The following is a 20,185-nucleotide window of genomic DNA, read 5'->3' on the forward strand; positions in this document are numbered from 1 at the left end:
AATACATTAATAATAATAATCATAAGAATAATAAAGGTAGCTTATGTTAACTGAATGTTGGCTGTGTTCTAGCCTCATCCGTAGCACAGGTAGCCTTCACACTGTTTTAAATGTCTTATTAGCCTGGGTTGGCTCACTGTGCTAATATATCAGTAGCACAGCACTACATACATACTTACAAATCCACTCAGACCAAGTCCAGGGCAAAAACTCCTTGTCTGGCTTCTCTTCTGGGCAGCTCCACCCAAGATTCAAGGGCACTTGAATCCTGATATAATTACTCTCAACATCTGCCCCCCAAATTCTCCAGTGAAAAGGAAGAAGGAACGAAGGAAAGGTGGGCCAGGAATGGATCAAGATCTTGACCATGTCACTCACCACATCCCCTCACCTTTCACTGGCCAGAAAAATATCAAATATCTCCAAGTGAGGCAAGAGGGCTGAGTAATGCAATGCAAATTACGATTTTCCTTTTCATGATTTATAGACTTTTGCGTTATAAAACATACAATGAAAAAGCAAGAGTCAGCTTTCCTCATGACACTTTTAAAACTATCCATTGCCCTACCAAAATTTTGTACAAAATCATAGGTTTTATACTGCCACTTATAAGATTTTAAGATATAAACAATAGCATAATAGCTCAAGAATGCTAAACAATAATGGAAATTATCAAAATATGTTCTAGAAAATTTAGTGTTAAAATGCATTACTGTAAATGATTCCTTATCTATTAATATTTTCTATAAAATATATACTGAATCTATAATTGAGCAAATTCCTTTAGTGGACTGAGTAGTAGTTTTTGGTTAGAAATGGGATAATATGGTGACAATTATGCAGTCAATTATGACAATCAGGCCGATCTTCCCAGGGGCACAGTTTTGTCAGCAATTACTCCTTATATAATACTTTCTTAAGTCATTCAGCTTCCCCTTGATCACACTGAGGCCCATTTGACTTCAGTTTACCTCCCCTAGAATTTTATATACCTTTGTCTTTTTATTAGGTCATTTATATGTACCAGAAATCGGCTGTACTATTATACTTCATTGTAAAATAGGTTAAATTGCTAACATTCTGCATAATAGAACACAAAATATGTGAAGTGATGCTTGGTATCATTTAAAGTAAATTATTAATTTGAAAGTCATGTCAATAAATGTACTTTTGAAATGCTATATGTTATCTTGATAGAGATAAAAATGCTGGGAATTATATGTAACTTCATAGAAATTGTTTTACTTGAAATATATTTTAAAAATTGCAGTTCTATGAATTTTTTGAAATGAGTTTGACTATATATACATATGTATATGTGAGTGTGTGTGCATGTGTATATATATATTTCCAGATAACAAAGCAACGAGGTCCATTATTATTGCTTTACCTTCTCTGCCCTTGTGTCAGAGAAAGTCAGCACTTATGGCGGATACTGCCGAATGCATTTTATGTACCATAAGAGAAATTGGCAGAAAGCTCCTCTTTTCCCCCTAGTTCAAAAACATAAAACAATTCATAAACTATTATCTCTATGTAGAGAAATGAAACGAAGTGTTTGCTCTGTCTAGCTTTTAAGTGTACGTCATATTGCTGATGTTGAACAAAAGATACTTTCTGTAACTGCTTTAACTTGGATAGCTTCCAAAAAAGGATAGGGGATGTGCCAAAAGGATGAGAGATTCATGATTGCTGGTAAAGTTTTTATGACTAAAGGGATGCTTGCAAACCTCAAAACCAAGTGTCCACTGACTGTCAGTGGGATCCATGTGTCTCTGCTAACAGAGGAAAATACAGAAATGCAATCAGGTTGGAAAAGGGCCAGATTGGAAAGGTTGTAGTTGATTTTGGCAGCAGGAACAAACTCTTGGAAGCTTTCCTAAAGGCCTGTGCGCAGCCCTTAAGGGCAATTGTTTTCATTGACTAGGATTCTTATCTGTGGTGCTCTTTAAATAAGAATGGGCATCCTTACCTGCACGGTTCCTCTGAAAAAATTTCAGTCAGTAACCTGTGGCTCAAAGAGCTGACTTCGAAAGACAAAGTGCTTAAGAAATTACGTCACACTGTTGAGTTCAACAAGAAAAACATATTTTGACTTCCCTCTGTACTTGCCATCATTATTTTCAAAGTACTTCTCAGACACAGCCATTTATCAACCTGAGCAGCAGATTGCTCAAATAATTATCATTCATAATGTGGCCACAGGGTCTGTTAATCTTTTAATTGACTACTCTAGGAATTGTACATACATCAAAGGGTAACATTTCAGCGAATAAAAATGCATCTTCACATAGAGATTGCATTTAAAAGATTGTTTTTTTCCCCCTAGTACTTTCTCATTCTGACATCTAAAATTGCTTTTCTCAAATCTGTCGACAGGTTCACATACAACATATTTAAATGAGTTTCCCGGCATTTGAGGAACCCATGAAGTTCAGTTTGCAATGAATTATAACTTTAAAGAAAAAAACAATGCAGCCAAAATCCACACATTCCACAGTTTTGCTGGAAATTAAAAAAAAACCATAAAGTTGAATCTCTAAAGGTCCCAATTAAAATGGGAATAGAGTAAAAATGATTTTTCTCTTTGCTTTTATTCCATAAATGTGAAATCATAAAAAAATGAAAGTTTAGAGAATTATTACCTGGATATATGCTTCTTTAGCTCCTCTTTTTTTTTCTTTTTTTTTTCCAGGAGAAGCCCATGGCACAGCTGAATAATCAAGCTCTTCCTGCTTTTCATGAACTTTCTGAGGAGTAAAAATGCTACTCTTCTACAAATGTGATTTCTCTAAAAATAGTTAATTCTGAAATTAATTTTGGTATCTGAATGAATGAATAACTGAATCAGAAGATTTTAAATCTTAACCTGTGGGAAACAGTGTTCATAGAATTATTGAAAAAAAATCCAGGTGTTTGATTTATGTTAAAGAACCACAAGAGGATATAGGGTGATGGTCATGATACTTCTTAGCTTTGTCCTTACACAACAAGACAGACATAAACTTCTGGACTCCAGGGAGTGGATAGTTAATTTGCATTTGGTAGTGATAATTCTTCCTTGGCAGTAGCAGTTAAATTTCACCAACTATTCTTGACCCATTATTATAATATTACATTCAAGAGAAAAATCATTTCTCCCTCTAAATAGTCATATAAGATTTAAGATTACAGATATAACATATTCTATGTAACTGATTAAAAAATTATCTTGATGAGGACCGAATTTTTTTATAGACTGAAATTCAAGATTTATATGACAGAAACTTCCTCACCAAATATACATACCCATATTTTATAGTCTGTGTAGAGCCATTGTTGTTGAATGCAAGTTTTGCGTTTTAAACTTTAACTTACTCTTCTTATTATAATTTCATAAATTCTGCTTTCCTCTAGCCTATCACTCATTTTATTTATTTGTTTTTATGTCATTATTTTGGTTGGAATTTTAAAATTAGAATAGTAATACTAGAAACAAACATCAACATTTTGGTTTGGGGCTGGGGTGAAGAAAAATATTTTGTTCATTTATTTTACTCCCTGGAATCTTGTTACATAAAATTTCAGAAATAATCTATATAAAAAGATGTTACAAGATTTAAAAAAAAAAAATATATATATATATAACTTCATTTCCAAGTCACTGACTCTTCAGTTCAAAGCATCAGCTTTGAGGTTTATCAAAGAAGTGTAGCCTTTGACTTGTCTTTGAAGAAACTGTAGTGAAGTACACTATAAAAACACTCCCTCAGTATCAACAGTGAAACTTGAAAGGTCAGAAGTTAGAATGAAAATACTTAGTAGCCTAAAATAAAGCTATTAACTTATAGTTTTAACTACTGACTATAGGCCAGTGAGAGACTGTTACTGTCCTTCTCATTCTTGTTTCAGCTATGCTTATCTTAATCTCCACTGTTTAGCAGACATGTGATCAAGTGTTTGTTGAATGAATGTTGAACACAACAGATCAGGTATTCATTAAAAAGCCATCAAGTGAAACTTTACATGGTACACTACTGGCATGGCATACAGAATTAGGCCAATTTGCCCCCAAACAGCATGACATTCTCAGTGTGATAGGAGGCAAAGCCATTGGTATCATTTTATAGGAAACATCTATAACAAAATTTTAATCAGGGACTAGTTGTGAAAAATCACAGTTCAGCTGATAAAATCATACTTAGATATTAAATTTTATTGTCTATTATGCCACAGGGAAATCAAAGAGAATAAGAAAAATGCCACATATTATTAATTTTTACAGCGTTTTAAAGAATCTCATTCCAGAAAGGATTTGAGGTGAAAAATCTGAGATTAAGTGTACTGTTTGAATAAGTATACTGAAAAATGAATACTCGTTTAACTACCACCACAAACAAAACATAGACTATTTCCATTACCCAAGAAAGTTCCCTCATGCAGCTCTCTAGAAACCCCTCCATCTAAGCAAACATTGCTCTGATTTTGTTCACCATAGATTAATTGTGCTATTCATATCTACAGCTTTGTGTCTTGCTTCTTTCATTCAACGTATTTTTGAGATTTTTTTCCTTGATACTATAGGTGCATAATAAGTTACTCCAAACTAAATGGCATTTAATGCTTATTGTACTCAAGAATTCTGTATGTGTATCAAAAGGGCCAATGGGGATGTCTTAACTCTGTGATTTCTGTAGCCTCAGTTGGAAGATACAAAGGCAGGGATCTCAAATCATTTGAAATTACTCACAGGTCTTGCGGTTGAGATTGCCTGTAAACTGGGGACCTCATTTCCTCTCCATGTGGTTTTCTCTGTGCTTTCTCTTTATTGGACTGGTTTGGACTTTCTCACATCACCTGAGTTCCAAGGGTGTTTTTCTCATGCATAGGTTGGGGTTATGGGTTCTTGGGAAGAAAACCACAGAGGTGAAGTGCCATTCTTATCACATTATATCAATGGTACATGTTCTCAGCATGACTTATCACTGATGATGTTAGTCTTGACCAGCTGGCTGAAGTAGTGTCTGCTAGATTTCTCCATTGTAAAGTTTCTGTTCACCCCTTTCCATATTCTACTTTCTGAAGCAAGTCACTAAGCTCATCCCACACTCCAGAGGTGGGAATTAAGCTCCATCTTTGAGGAGGGAGTGTTTACACAATTAATTTGCAATTCTTCAGGAGATTTCTCTCTTCTACATTTATTCAATCATCTATTGATCTCAGTAGATATTCATGAATTTCATTTAATATTGCACTATTGACTCTTGCCCACAATTTTTAGCTTCGGCCATTGGGAACTCTTTCAAGTTGGCTCCTGTGTCCCTTTGACATGTCCACAGCATTTTGCTTTTTAACTACTTTCTTGCTTTCTGTCATGACAAGATGCTCCATGCTCAGCTGGTATATTCCCTCCCTGAGACCTAGAATCAGCCACTTTTCTAAGGATCCCTGATTTCTTTCATTGGAGAATAGTGTTAGAATCCAAGATCCTGGCTGAGTTTGCTCTTTGCTACTGGGATGTCATTATTTCTAGATCCCTTCAGCAAGCAAAGTTAAGAAATATATGTGTTTATATTAACATATGTATATACACATTTCTTTATTTCTGTAAACTCTCCCTCTGTATGTATATTAAGGTGAACATGAATTTATATTGATGTCTTCAACTCTAATAAATTCCCACATGGTTTTTACTGGCCTTCCTCTTTTGCTGATTTCTAACCTCCCAGTCCAACAGTAAGAAAACTGGTTCTTACCGTCTGCCCTACATTTACTTGTTGGTTTAATCTCAGTATACATATACAGCAGTTTTAGAATTGTTAATGCATATACCTATGAGAAATGACTTTACCACCTAAAGAACAGTGTATATCTAGAGTAACTGTTTTCTTTTGGCCTCGAATTTTCAGCCAGAAGATCATTCTCCAAAGTTACTTCAGGTAGCACTCTCCCCACCCCCTGACCACTTAAGATTATATCATACATTTGTATTACAGTTGAATATTCGTTTTGCAGTTTGCATTCCATCCTGGGATTTCCCAGACTTCCTAGTTGTTTTTTTTTTTTTTTTTTTTAATTTTCATAGATTGTTTCACCTTTTGTGTTGTGGAGTTCTGTGGGTTTCAACAAAGACATTACCACCACCACCACCATTCACCATTATACTGAATAGTCCCACCAATTTAAAATATCTCCTGTGCCTCTCCTGGTCATACAGCCCCTTCCTCCAAACCTCTGGTGACCACTGATCTCTTTCCTGTTCCTGTAGTTTTGCCTTTTCTAGAAAGTCTCACTGATGAAATCACAAAGCATGTAACTTTTTTGGTCTGTCTTCTTTCACTTTGAAAAATGCATTTAGGGTTCATCCAAGTTGTTCTGTGGATTAATGCTTGTTCTTTTTCATTGCTGACCAGTATTCCATTTAATGTGTATACTCCAATTTGTTTATCCATTCACCTATTGGAGGCCACCTTGGTTGTTTTTAGGTTTTGGTGATTATGCATAAAGTTGCTTTGTGTGCAAGTTTTTGTGTGGATACAAGTTTTAAAAACAGTTGAATAATTACCTAAGAGCAGGATTGCTGGGTCATGTGTTAAGTCTCTGTTTGACTTTCTAAGAAACCTGGGGCTAAAATGACTGCCACATCGCACTGCCACCAGAGGTACATGAGAGGTGTCATTGCTCCACATTCTCACCAGCATTTGGTATTTTCAGATTTGTGTTCCTTAGTTTCATCCATTCTAATAGCTATGCAAATGTCTATTTCTGGTTTTAATTTGCATTTTCCTAGTGATAAATTATGGTGAGCATTTTTTCATATGCTTATTTCACATCTGTATATTTTCTTTGTTAAAGTCTCTGTGAAGGGCTTTCCTGGTGGCGCAGCGGTTGCGCGTCTGCCTGTCTCAAAAAAAAAAAAAAAAAAAAAAAAAAAGTCTCTGTGAAGTTTTTTTGCCTATTTAATATTTGTGTTTTTGTTACCTTATTTAATTTTAAGACATCTTTATATATTCTGGATACAACTCCTTTGCCAGATGTATAATTGCAAATATTTAGTTCCAATCTGTCACTTGTCTTTTCATTCTCTTAATAGTATCTTTCACAGAGCAAAAGTTTTATATATAATGAATTCTAATCAATGGAGAATGCTTCTGGTGTTGTATCTAAAAACTCATCATGAAACTCAAAATTACACAGACCTTTTCATATGTTTTCTTCTAGAAGGTTTATAGTCTTGCATTTTAATTTATTTCTATTATCCATCTTGAGTTAATTTTGTATAATGTGAGAGGTATGTGTTGAAATTCTTTTTTAAAAATATATAATGTCCAATCATTTAAGTACCATTTGTGAAGAACATTATCCTTTCTCCACTGAATTTCCATCAAGACTGACAAAAATAAGTTGACTATATTTGTGTCAGTGTATGTCTATGTTCCCAATCCCGTTCCATTTGTCTTCGTGTTTATCCTTTTACTGGTATTCTACAATAGATTACTATTATTTTCTAGAAAGTCTTGGAATCAGGTAATGTGAGTCCTCCACCTTTTTTAAAAAAATTGTTCTTAGGATTATACTTCCTTTGACTTTCCATATAATTTTAAGAACACGTTTATTGATATCTACAAAAAGATTGCTGCAAATTTACTGCTTTTATGTTGAATATACAGATACAATATTTTCTTTGTTAGCTTGGACAGAGGCTTATCAAGATTTAAAAAATATTGAGTCTTTTCCATGAACTTGGATTATCTCTCTATTTATTGAAATTTCATTTGTTTTGTTTATCAGTCTTTGGTAATCTTCTGCATACAGGGCATGCTCATATTTTGTTAGGCTTATATCTAAGTTCTCCTTTTTGGTGCTATTATAAATGATATTTTAATGACTTTGAATTTCTGTTATTTATTGCTAGTATGTAGAAAAAGAAATAAAGTTTCTATATTGGTTTTTGTATCTGACTGTACTAAACTTGGATTTTAATTCTAGCAGACTTTTTTTCCTATAAGAACAATCATGTCATCTGCAAATAAAAACAGTTTTATTGCACCCTGTTTGATTCTTCATGCCTTTTATTTGTTTTCCTTGCCTTATTATATTAACTAGGACTTGCAGTATTCTGTTAATAGGATTGGGGAAAAAGGCGATACTTGTCTTGTTTCTTATGCTAGGAGGTAAAGTGTTCAAATACTTACTATTAAATATAATGTAAGGGGCAGGTTTTTAATACATATCCTTTCTTAGATTAAGAAAGTTACCTTCTATTTATGGATTTTTACTGTTTTTATCATGAATGAAAGTTGAATTTTATCAAATGTTTTTCTGATATGCCTTGTAATTTCTTTTTGTTGAGAGCCTGACATGTTCTATGGTGGTAGGCTTTTAGTGTGAGAATTTATGTTAGTCTTTCCATGGGTTGCTCTGTTTTGGATATTTGGTGTACCTGTGGGCTCCAGTGGCATCAAATCTCTGTACTGATTTTGTGTCTCTCCTCTTTACTTTAGGGCTTCTCTGTACTTCTCTTTTGGCTGGGATTTCCTGTTGCTGTGCAGCCTTATTAGCAAGGCCATAGCAGGTAGGCAAGGGAAAGCATTGTCTATCTTTTGATTGATACTCAATTTGTGGAGTGCACCGTGGGCCTGTATCTTGGAGCTGTGGCTTGCAGAAGTGTTTCCGTCCCTTTTCGAGTAGTAGAGCTTTTTACTCATTTCACTTAATCCCTTCCCCAGCTGCAGCAGGTATATTTCAGTTTTCTCCATCTATGTTCTTGAAGCTTTCTCCTCTGTAACTATGTTCTTTCTTTTCCTTTTAATTGAGACAGGAAGGCGGAAACAGAGCTGGAGTGGGGCTGGTGAGGCAGTGCTCCCATGTACCAGCTAGAATGGGTTTTCCTGTTGGCCTCTAATGATGACATTCCTGGGGTTAAGCTAAATCTTTGTTCCATAGGGAAGAGAGGTCTGGGTGAACTTCACAATGGCTGCTGCTTCTGTCCCTCTGCTGGAGTCATAGGGGTTAAACTTGATCTTCACCATAAGGACCTGAGAGAGAAAGTGGAGTAAAAGCTTCTGGGAAAAGAGAACTATGACAGGAGCCCCAGGAGGTTCTTATTCTCTTGTTAGCCAACCCTTGGCCTCTACACTCTGTGAACATTTCTGCTTTAATCTTCCTACTGATTTAGGGCATCCTGCTGCTTTTCTGCTCTAGGTAAGCAAATGTTAGGTCCTGTGTTTACCCTGGAAGTAACTTCGCTCGAGATTTCATGGTGGCTGCTTGCTCTGAAACTTCTGTTCTCTGATGGGTCTAAGAAAATCACTGCTTTCTGTTTGTTCGGCTTTTTTGCTGTTGTAAAACAGGAATGTTAAATTCCAAGTTCTATGGTTTGGAGCTAAAACAGGAAATCTTGTATCAACTCTTCTAACTATTCTTACATCTTCTTCTGTGAACCTCATTTATTCATGATGACAAAGTATTTAAAGCCACTTTGCAAAATGTTGACTATTTGTTATTTACAACTTACATTCTAGATAGCTTACTTCATTACTACAATTCTTAGTTAACATAGATTTTATTACATATTATGGCATATGAGTATGATTATCAAACTCTGTACAACTGGTAAAATAGAAAATAGAGAAGTCAGTCAGTAACACTTTGGGGGTCTGCCCTGGGAATATCTGCCTCTTGCTATCTCCTGTTATTATTTAGAAAATTGAAAATCTCATAATGAATGGTGGTCTTGTCAGCCATCTAGCACTTAATTTTACCTTATCCACACAAAGACAAGGTTATATTATAGCTTATAACAACAACAACAGCAATAATGCAACAATTAATTAATTCAAATTAATGCAATAATTCAAATACTTTAGAATTACTTTAAAATTTCGAGAGAGAGAGAAACAATGGTTGTAAATATTGCTGATAAGCCAAAGTAAATTAGTGGGGAGAGAAATATAGGTGGCATGTTGCCAAAAGCATAAATCTACAAAGTGAGAAAAATTCCTAAGAGTCATTATAAAATAAATTTTTATGTAAAATAAAACCATTTCACATACTCAAATATTAGGAAGAAGAGTATGATTTACCTTCTCTGAGGGAAATGGCTTTTCATTTGCATTCAATATTATAAATGTATAAAACTTCATGCACAGGGGCTTCCCTGGTGGCGCAGTGGTTGGGAGTCCGCCTGCCGATGCAGGGGACACGGGTTCGTGCCCCGGTCCGGGAGGATCCCACGTGCCGCGGAGCGGCTGGGCCCGTGAGCCATGGCCGCTGAGCCTGTGCGTCCGGAGCCTGTGCTCCGCAACGGGAGAGGCCACAGCAGTGAGAGGCCCGCGTACCACAAAAAAAAAAAAAAACAAAAAAACAAAAAACTTCATGCACAGATGAATTGCTCCCTGGATGAGGGTTTTCACATTTCCCCATTGCCTTTCTGAGAAGGAGAAATACACCCTCCTTGGGCAGAAAGCTGTCATGGCAAAATGTGCTCGAGGGCTGATGACTGTAGTGGAGATGAGCCTCAAACTCAGGGAGCCTAGTGTATTGTCCCAAGTCATTCACATTTAAACTTTTCACAACGTGAAAACTGGACTTTTTAGTTATGCTTCCAGTTCAAGAATAATAAGTGAAAACAGAAGGTTGTGAGAGGATATATTGTTTGATAACATCATTGTATGAAACATCACATGAGCTTTTAAAATATGTTTTAAACAACCTTGAGTGGAAGTTGCTATAGGCAACGCAATTTTCAGTCACTGCTTTGGATTTTATACCCTTGATCGTCATGGCTAATGTTTACTGGCAATAGGATCATCAACTGCCTCAGTTGCCCGTGACTCAGAAGGTTCCTAGTCATGGGTCTTTCAATGCTAAAAATGGGAAAGTCACAAGCAAACTAGGACAACTGGTCACTCCAATGAGCACTTACCATGTCCTAGGTATTTACTTCATCTCTCCACATTGAATACACCCATAAGCCCATGTACAGATTCCATGAGGTCTGTAACCATGGAGTTTGAATTCAGGGCCTACATTCTTTCTCATGGGGGCACATAACTGCCGCTTTGGAGCTTAGGTATAAATAATCAATGGGAAGAACATAACACTCATTTGTGTGAGCTACCAGGACTACTGCTGTTCTACTTTTCCTCCAAAGGTGAATCAAAGGAAGCAAAATAGGTGGTGAGGGTGAAATACACAGGGGTGCTAGTCTAGGAGAGCATCTATGGATATAGATGAACTGGGTTTATCACAAGCAGGGCTCTCTGAGAAGCAGCTGTCTGAGACAGATATTAGTAGGCAGAGAATGGTCTGGGAATGAACACCGGTGGACAGAAAAGTACGGAAACAGAAGGCCCTGGGAGAGGTGGGGCTGCCATGTAGCGTAGCCAATCCCCAGCTGATTTCACAGACACTGTGAAGCTGAAATGATCACCAGTAATGGCCTATGATGGAAAAGGGGGTCCAGAAATGAGTCACCTGTGAAATTAGACTGATAATTTTCATGAGACCAATATACATAGCATATGACAGATTAGTCACTAGACACAGACTATGAGCGAGACAGTGACAGAAGAGGAAATAAATCAGGATTGCCTGCTGAAAGAGCCCCCAACAGCTTGGGGAATAAGACCACATATCTGAAGGGCTATCTGGGCAGCACATCATAGAATCTTTACTGCTGTAAAGAGAATCAACACTTGCTATAGAGATTAGAACAAGTGAAATTTCGGAGAATATAATCAACGATGAGAAAGGGTCTATAGCATTCGTTATTGGTATCCCTTTTGCTTAGGAAGTTGCTTGATTTTTTTAAAATGGCAGTAAATTATGAATGAATTAACGATTTGACTTCACATTTGCATCTCTAAAATTTTGAATAACATACAAAAATAACGCCTCTGACATGACATATTCTCAAGCCAGAAATTCCGTTAAAGCGTCAATAAAATTGCCATATATGTAAGGGCCACAGTTTTAGTATCACATGCTCTGCAGTCACTCTTCCTGGATTGTAGGACTTTGATGCTCCTAAACGATCAAAGTTTTCAAATTCCAAATATCTTCAAACGGGCTGTCATGACTCTGGCTTTGAGTGCAGTGGTCTTCCACATCCAGTCACACTTTCCTGGTTCTGTCCCTGAACTTCAAGCTTTCAGAGCAGTGGCTCTGTTAATGCTGTTAAATGTGAGAGCAGTTTCTAACTAAAACACAAGAAAATGAAATTATGTGCTATGGATTTTGGTCACCTGCAGCTATCAATCTAATGTCATGAAAACAAAGGTTACCGAAGGCAGGTAAAATATGCAGTATGACTAAGGACTGTGGCATGTGGTGTCTCTCAACCTGCTTTACTACATATTCACTGTTTGAAACAAGTTATTTCATGTTATTTTCTACCAAAAGTTTTATAATTAAACAGTAATGCCATGTGAATTAAAATAATGTTCTTATATTACTTAAGAAAAGATACAGTGCTTTATGAGACAGAATGGTAGAGATATTTGCATGCATACAAGTTGTATATTTTTCATAATAATTTCTGGTCTTTAAGCTGAGTTGATACATCACAGTACAATTGAAAGTCTATGAACTTCTCTGTATGACAGTCTCTAAATGAAGGTGTAACCAAGAGTATATTTTTTTTCTTTGTTTTTTGGTTTTAGTATGGAGCCATTGAACAATTTCACCTTTATCAATGTCAATATAATAAGTCTATTATGTATTTTTATCTTCTATTTTGATTTTTTTCTCAAATTCTACAAAATAAGTAACTTCCTAGCTCATCATCTTTTGCTTTCCTATCTCTTATATGTAGATTCTCTGGAAATAAAGCTCCCATTCATGTGTTTGTTTTTTTTTTCCCTTTAAATATTCAATATTTAACAAGTGGTAAAATGTGGCTAAGAGCTACACATTTGTTAGTAAAAATAATCATGTTAATTTTTTCCTCCTATCTGATTTCCTTGGAAATCAGACGTGTTAATTTTCAAGGAAATTTGTAAGCGTCGATTGATAAATTTAATCACCAAGGAAATCATAGAATAAAACTGGTGTAAGCAGTTGAAAGCAAGCTTTGAAAGGGCAATTTATCAGAGGTATTTGGACAGAACTCTAAATGTATTTATTTCTTGGGCAAGTCCATGATAAATTTCTAAAACCATCTGGCAAGTTTTCATTCTTTAGTTTTTCTTGATTCAAATATTCAACCTTTTTCTGCATAAAATGTACTGTAGTAAATGTCTCTGTTTGCACCTAAAACATTATTTCTGTAATTCTCTACTTCATTCAGCTTTAAGTTGATCTTTTATGACTTTGAAAACTTCATGCTTTCTGATAAATTGTGTTTTACTCCTTGTGGTTAAGGAGTAAGTACTTATAATGATTTCTTCTTTATCTACGTGAAAATACATATAAGTGTGACATGAGGCATGAGTTATAATAGTTATAATATATAGATATAGGTACAGATACAGATTTAGGTAAAAATATGCCATGTTTATTTCATCTGGTCAGAGTGATAATAGCAGAGTTTGCTAAATACTTTCATGCTTTATTTTCACATTATTTTAATAGTCTTGTGCTTTGTTCTGTGCTGTTTTCAGAAGGACAGAAAAGCAGCTAAACTTGTATTTTTGAACTATAGGGTATTTTAAATTCTGGTCCTGCACTACTTTGACAAATCCATATATTCTTATATACATACCTAAATTCTACTTTCCAGGAAATTTAAAGTTTATGTTGCTATCAAGTTGGAGAACATTTTAAAATATTTGGTTTGCTGAAGAAGTTTTAGGTAATTTTGGTAAAATTTATGGTATATCTGTACAAGTGTTATTTGCAAAAAGAACCAGCATGTATATGTTACTTCAAATCTCTATCTTGGGTATACATTGCATTTTCTTAAGATCACAAATCATTTTCACACGTATTATTTCATCTGCTGTTGGATTTTCTTAAATTGAATTCTTTCGTATCATTCTGCCTATGGACATCCATAAAAGCTTTCTCTATATTTTTGTCTTATCGAATGGAAACAAGCATATTCTTTTTTTACTGCTATTTTAACTGCTATTGAAAATTCCACTTCCCCATCTCAATTATCTCACACTTTACTGTTTTTATGATAATCTGCATTATAACAGTATTCACTGAGAGAAATTTAATAAAGACTAATTTCTCTCTGACCTTTAAAAATAACATTTAGTGACTATTTACATTTTGAAATATTTTGCTTTATGGACCACCCACCATCATAGAACTGACATTTTTTCAGAGTAAAACTTTAGTATTACATCTTGTTTATAGATTTTCCCAGATAAAACTATTTCCTTAGTAGATTTGCTATTTATGTTTTCAAAAAATATTATGTAGCCTCCTGTTTTTCACCTTTTGTTTTTAAAGGAAATATACAGGTATAGTGACTGTTAAAAGTTGATGGGGATGTGAACGGGGGAGGATGTTGCCACTATGCATGTGGGGACTTAAGCCACTGTAATTACCTTATGCAGAGCTGAGAACCTTAGTACATTAATCAGATTGGAAACATTTTTCCAGCAGGGTTAATGTTATTTAGCCCAGATTCTTCTTTTGCCTACTAAGGATCTTTTCGAGGGAAAATAGTTTCATATCAATGACACATAAATTAATATCATAAGACCTCATAATTAAGCACTATTATATTTAGAGTGACTTTCAGAGCATTGGAGTTCTAATAATTATGATTCTCAAAGGTATGATGACATGTTATGATTATTTTAGAGATGGATAACCCGGGACAAGAAAGTTTTCACTTTGCCAAGATCTCATAGCTGGGAGAGACATTGAATGATTCAGATATAAAATTAGAATAATCCTAACCCATAAAATAATCAGAGTATTATGTACTTGGAACTAGGTTAACATTATAGCACTTACTCTTACAGAAAAATGTATTATAAAGTTGTGAATGTGAATGTCTCTATCAAGTGTAATTCCTAAGGGTATTCTCTATAAGCACATGTCTGTGGGATGTGTTTCATGGTTTATACAACTGCCTTCCACATTTCCCCTTCTGTATTCATAGACAGCTTGAAACAACTCATTACCAACCTGATTTTATTTCCCTCATAAACAATTTTGGCTTTGTTATCTGGATGTCAAATGATATTTTCCTCTTTTTTTAAGTTTAGTAGTTTTGTAAAAACATTTCTACATTTTTATAACGATGGCATGATTTTCCTAAATTCATGGTATTCATTATAAATGTGTAAGTTCAAATACATTTTTTAATAAAGGAAGTTGATTTTAATTACAGAAGTTAGTATGTGTTGTTTGCCATTGCTTCAGTTTTCTTTGTGTTGAACCCATGTTGGGTTTTCTGGGGCTATCTTCTACATCTTTGCTCTCAAATCTGTTTAATTTCTATTCACTTGTGATATTTTCAGTTTAGTTTCCTTTCCTACAATCATTTTTTTTTCTTTTCTTTGTAAATCTTTTCTACCGAATTCTAATTATTTCCCTTCATCAGTTTCCTTTTTGTGTTTTCATTTTTCTCTAATCAGTCATACCTGAGTTTCTCTAGTTCTGATTATACTCTTCTTTCACATCTTCGATTGTATTCTTGATTTTTTTAGCTCATTTTGAAATAATATATTTTTGCTTTTCACGTTTTGTGACCATGTCTTTCTAGTGACTTCCTGTTTGTTGGGATCTCATTCAACCAATTATTCTCTTTTTTCCTCGTTGATCTTTGAGTGAGCTACAAATGACATTCGTTACTCATATCCCATGTTTGAACACAATGGTTTTTCTACACATTTACAGGGAAGCTTCTGTGTAGGTGGTTGGGTGTGGACCAGGAAACATTTTCTAGCTTCATGATTCTAAGTTTCTCTCTTTTGTTATCATAAAAATATATTTTTAAAATGTGCTTCTATTTTCTAAGACCTTCTTTTCTATTCCTTTCCTGTCATGTATTTGAATCTTCTCTTACTTTTTATCCTAGTTTTTCTGTCCTTCACATTTTTGATTCTCCTCCCAATGGTTTCTTCTCCCAAGAAGAGCCTGGTCTGCTTATTTTGATGAGTTATTTCCTCCTAGGCCAAATCAGCACCACTGGACCTTCTTCAATCTTGTGGCCTTTATTGACCTCTTCCCAATGTCAGCTCTTGTCCTCAAGTCATCCCACGAAGTTTTTACTATGCATCACGACTTCTCTTTATGTTAAGGATTTCAAGTTTCTTGGATCTGTGGTTTCCCTGTCTTCTGTTTCATGCTACAGAGTTGCTCATTTCATGTCAGCTTGGTTGCTGAGAGTGGCCCAGCTTCTTGTATTTTGCCGTTTATGGGATACTTTTCACTTTTTTTTTGGGAAGGTATTATCTAGGGGGTTTCAGCTTTGTAATTATAGTTTTTTATTTGCTTTGTTCTTTTATGAGGGATTCTCTGAGATTGAAAAACTACCTTGCCATTGTGATCTTGTTCTCATTCTTCCATCCACCCATTCCACAGTAAATATCAAGCAGTGTAAGGACTTTTGTAAAGGGAGGAAGGTTTTCATGGTTTATATGGATATATATATGGATACAGATATGTATACATGTGAATATGTGTATACAGTCCCCTCAAAGACTTAGTCCTGTGCTTCCAAATATTGTCCTGTCCAAAAGTTTTTTTCATGATATAACTCTAAAAGCTACTTTTTTCCCCCTTTCATGTCTCTTTACCTCAGTGGAAGCCACCTTGAAGCAGTTAAAAAACACTTAATTAGGAAGTTTCACCCTAAATCTAATCTTTACTTCAAGTCACGTTATTTACCTAAAAAGTTTTACTAGGCCTTTGTTGTCAAAGTTTTTGGAAATCCAATCCCTCATTGTTTGGGGTCTAAAAGCATTCAGTTTTTTCCATTTTGGAGATCCTCAAATTTCTGGACAATTTATTTTCTTTTGTTTACACTGTCCAATTAGCCAATTATTTCATGGGTTCATTTGTTTTTGTGATGTTTGTAGGCTACTGCATGTAAGAGATTTACCAAATACTTGAGAATTACCCAAGTTTTAAATCTTTGAAATTAGTTCCCTTGCTGGTCCTAACATTATAAGGTTTTTTTCCTAATAGCATCTTTCAAGATACTATTTCTCTATAGGACAGAAGAAAGTAGGTTTTATGGAAGTAACAAGTCACACCTGGAATACAAGTGGCTTAATTATTTTATAAATGATTTTATTTATGTTATGAAGATATATGTTTTACTCACCTCACTGTGTGATGTATGAAAACAAGTTCTTGCCTACATCTTCCTCCAGGTGGTGCTTTAAAAATCTGAGTTTCTTGCATTGTATAAGCACCCATCCCTGCTATTACAAGTAGCTTCTGTGGTTACATGGCAGGGAAAGAGAGAACTGCATCTTCTTATTATTAGGACCACAGTCCACTGACGATAACTCAGTTACATGGCAAAACCAAACTATAAAAGAAGCTTGGTAATGTAGTTTTCCTTTTTGATCAGGACGGTACTAGAGCATGGGGCACCTATGATATCTATATAAAGGTAGTAAGTCCCTCTTTTTGTCATAATGTAGTGAATCCATATTTTTAGGACATTCCAAACACATGAAATATTTCCTCTCACTCTTCCTTTGTACTTTAATGAAATATTTTCCTCAAGTCAGCTCAAAAGTTACTTTAATTACCAGTTTTTTTTAAAAAATTGATGTTATAATAGAATCCAGGAAATGCAGAAAAACTAAACTTGAGGACAGGAACAGAAGATGATGAAGGAAATTAGAAGCGTGGAGTATGTAATGATGTTTCCAGATAACTTGCAGGAGAAGGCAGTAACTAATGCTCAGAATAAAATCTGAAAATTCTGAATGTGGTGGGAACCATAAGTAAACTTAAAACTTAGCATCAAACCAGTAATGATGTTTAGCTTTTAATGAATATGTACCTATAAGATTTTTTTCTTAAAAATAGGGCCATAGCACAGAAAAATGACATATAAGAGGCAAAATATATATATGTACAGATTTTAAGTTTATCTTGGACCTTTGTTAACTTATAAAAGTTATATTCACACTGAACTATATTTTATAGGATAAAAAGTAATGATATTTCAATGACAGAAATTATATCTCTTGGAGTACAATGTGGAATTTGTAATGAATTAACTTAAGAAAATAGGATCAGAGAAATGCCTTTACTAATATTTTGAGAACAGAAAACTTAGTCAAAGACAGACTCAGTTTTTAAAACATGGATGAAATACACTGCTTTATGAAATTTTGCATTCCGTAAAAATTTATTTTGTGAAATATGTCATACTAACATAGAAGACAATATAAAAACATATTTATATTCTTAAGAATAACTGTAAAAGCATAACTGTACAATTACCATTCCGGTTAAGCAACAGAAGATTTTTAGTATCTTTAAAACTACTTATGCTCATGTACATGTTTCCATCCACATCGTCTTCTTACTCTTTCCTACTCCAGAAATTATTGACTTTTGTAATAATAATTACACTAATAATCTTTTAATAAAACAATACTGTACTAGATATATGGGCAAGGTAAATATTTCTTGGCCCTTTCATTAGACTCCCAGTGCATCTCCCCAAAGGTAACTCACAGTTTGTGTTTTCTTTTGTAAACTTTCAGTATACTGGGCTTTGGCCCATGCAGTAACAAGGATATAGATGTATTTTTTTTAATGCAAATAAATGGCAATATAACAGGGCTCTGTACTTTTCCACTTAATATACTTTGTGATGCTTTCTACGTCAGTGGTATGAATATACTTCATTCCTTCTAAAAGTCGAGTGTTTCATTATAGACCCAGATGACAATTTATCTGACCCCTGTTTTTGGCAAACTGGTTGTTGTCAGGATTTGTTTTAAAATGTGAAGGTTGTTGCAATGAATATCCTCATACCTATATGCCTGGCATTCTTATTTTAGAGAATATCTTTTAAATTATTCCCAGCAGTGGAATAAGTGTGTCTTTTATAAGCACAATTTTTGTGAGGTTGTTGGATGGGGGTGTATCAGAGTCTTTGGGTGTTGTGCTGCACATTTTGAAGGAAACACTATTCTTGGCATCTCCACCTTTAGTAAGTGAAGAATTTCCTAATGGGACTGTGCCAGGCACATACCTTATTGAAGATGTTTTATAGTATAAAGCCTAAATAGAATTATATTTGCCTAAATTGACATGTACATGAGTAGAGCTCATGCTGTCATGAAGAAATAATTAAAAAATAAATGGTTCCTAGATGAGTCAACTTAATCTAAAATACTGTATAACTGAAAATAAAATCATGAAATTTCCTTAGGTTCTTAAAAAATGCATTTTTCTGAAAACTTGGTGGTTTAGTTATAATCCATATTACCCTTTCATAATAATATATAACTAAATAAGTTTAGTATTGCATATAAACTTTTGATTTCAACAAATCTTTTTCATACATAGTAATTAAGATAAACTACTGTCATGTATACTGGCAGAGAAATCAGAAATTACTCAGTGAGTTATTATTTTTTTTAATAATCATGTAAGGTAACCAAGAACCAAAATAGTCCCCATTTATTTCTTTTTTCTGTACTATCATTTATTTCCAAGAAGTGATATTATCAAAGGGAAGAGAGAACCAAATGGTTCAGCACGTACAATTACACCCTAATTGTCTCTGCTAAACTGAACAGCTTAATCTGAAAAAAGTCCTTTACACAATGTATTCAAATTGTTAAATTCTTGAAATAAATTTCTTTCCTGTTGGTAATCATTGTACTCTGATTCATAGAGTGTTCTTATTGCACAAGAAGAGAAATGGGAGAGTGAACGGTGAAATGCATAGACAGTTGTCAAAAATGTTCTCCACTGAGTAGCATAGGATAAGAAATATGGCCCTGATATTTTTTAAAAATTTTGTATTTTTTCTTAAATCAAGAAGACATTTGTTTACCTAACTGTTTAGTAAAGAATCCTGATAAATGAGGACTTTAAGCCCATCCAACATCAATAATGTTGCTGCTAGACTATGGCTCTAAACAAAGTTGATCCTTCGACTACTGGGTGATTCAATGAAAGAGTAACAGACAGTCACTCTCCCCCTTTCAGGGTGCAAAATAACACATATTACTCTGGTCCTGTTTTTTTACGCGGGCCTCTCACTGTTGTGGCCTCTCCCGTTGCGGAGCACAGGCTCCGGACGCGCAGGATCAGC

The sequence above is a fragment of the Physeter macrocephalus genome, chromosome 8 (assembly GCF_002837175.3).
Source record: "Physeter macrocephalus isolate SW-GA chromosome 8, ASM283717v5, whole genome shotgun sequence".
In the NCBI taxonomy this organism is placed as follows: Eukaryota; Metazoa; Chordata; class Mammalia; order Artiodactyla; family Physeteridae; genus Physeter; species Physeter macrocephalus.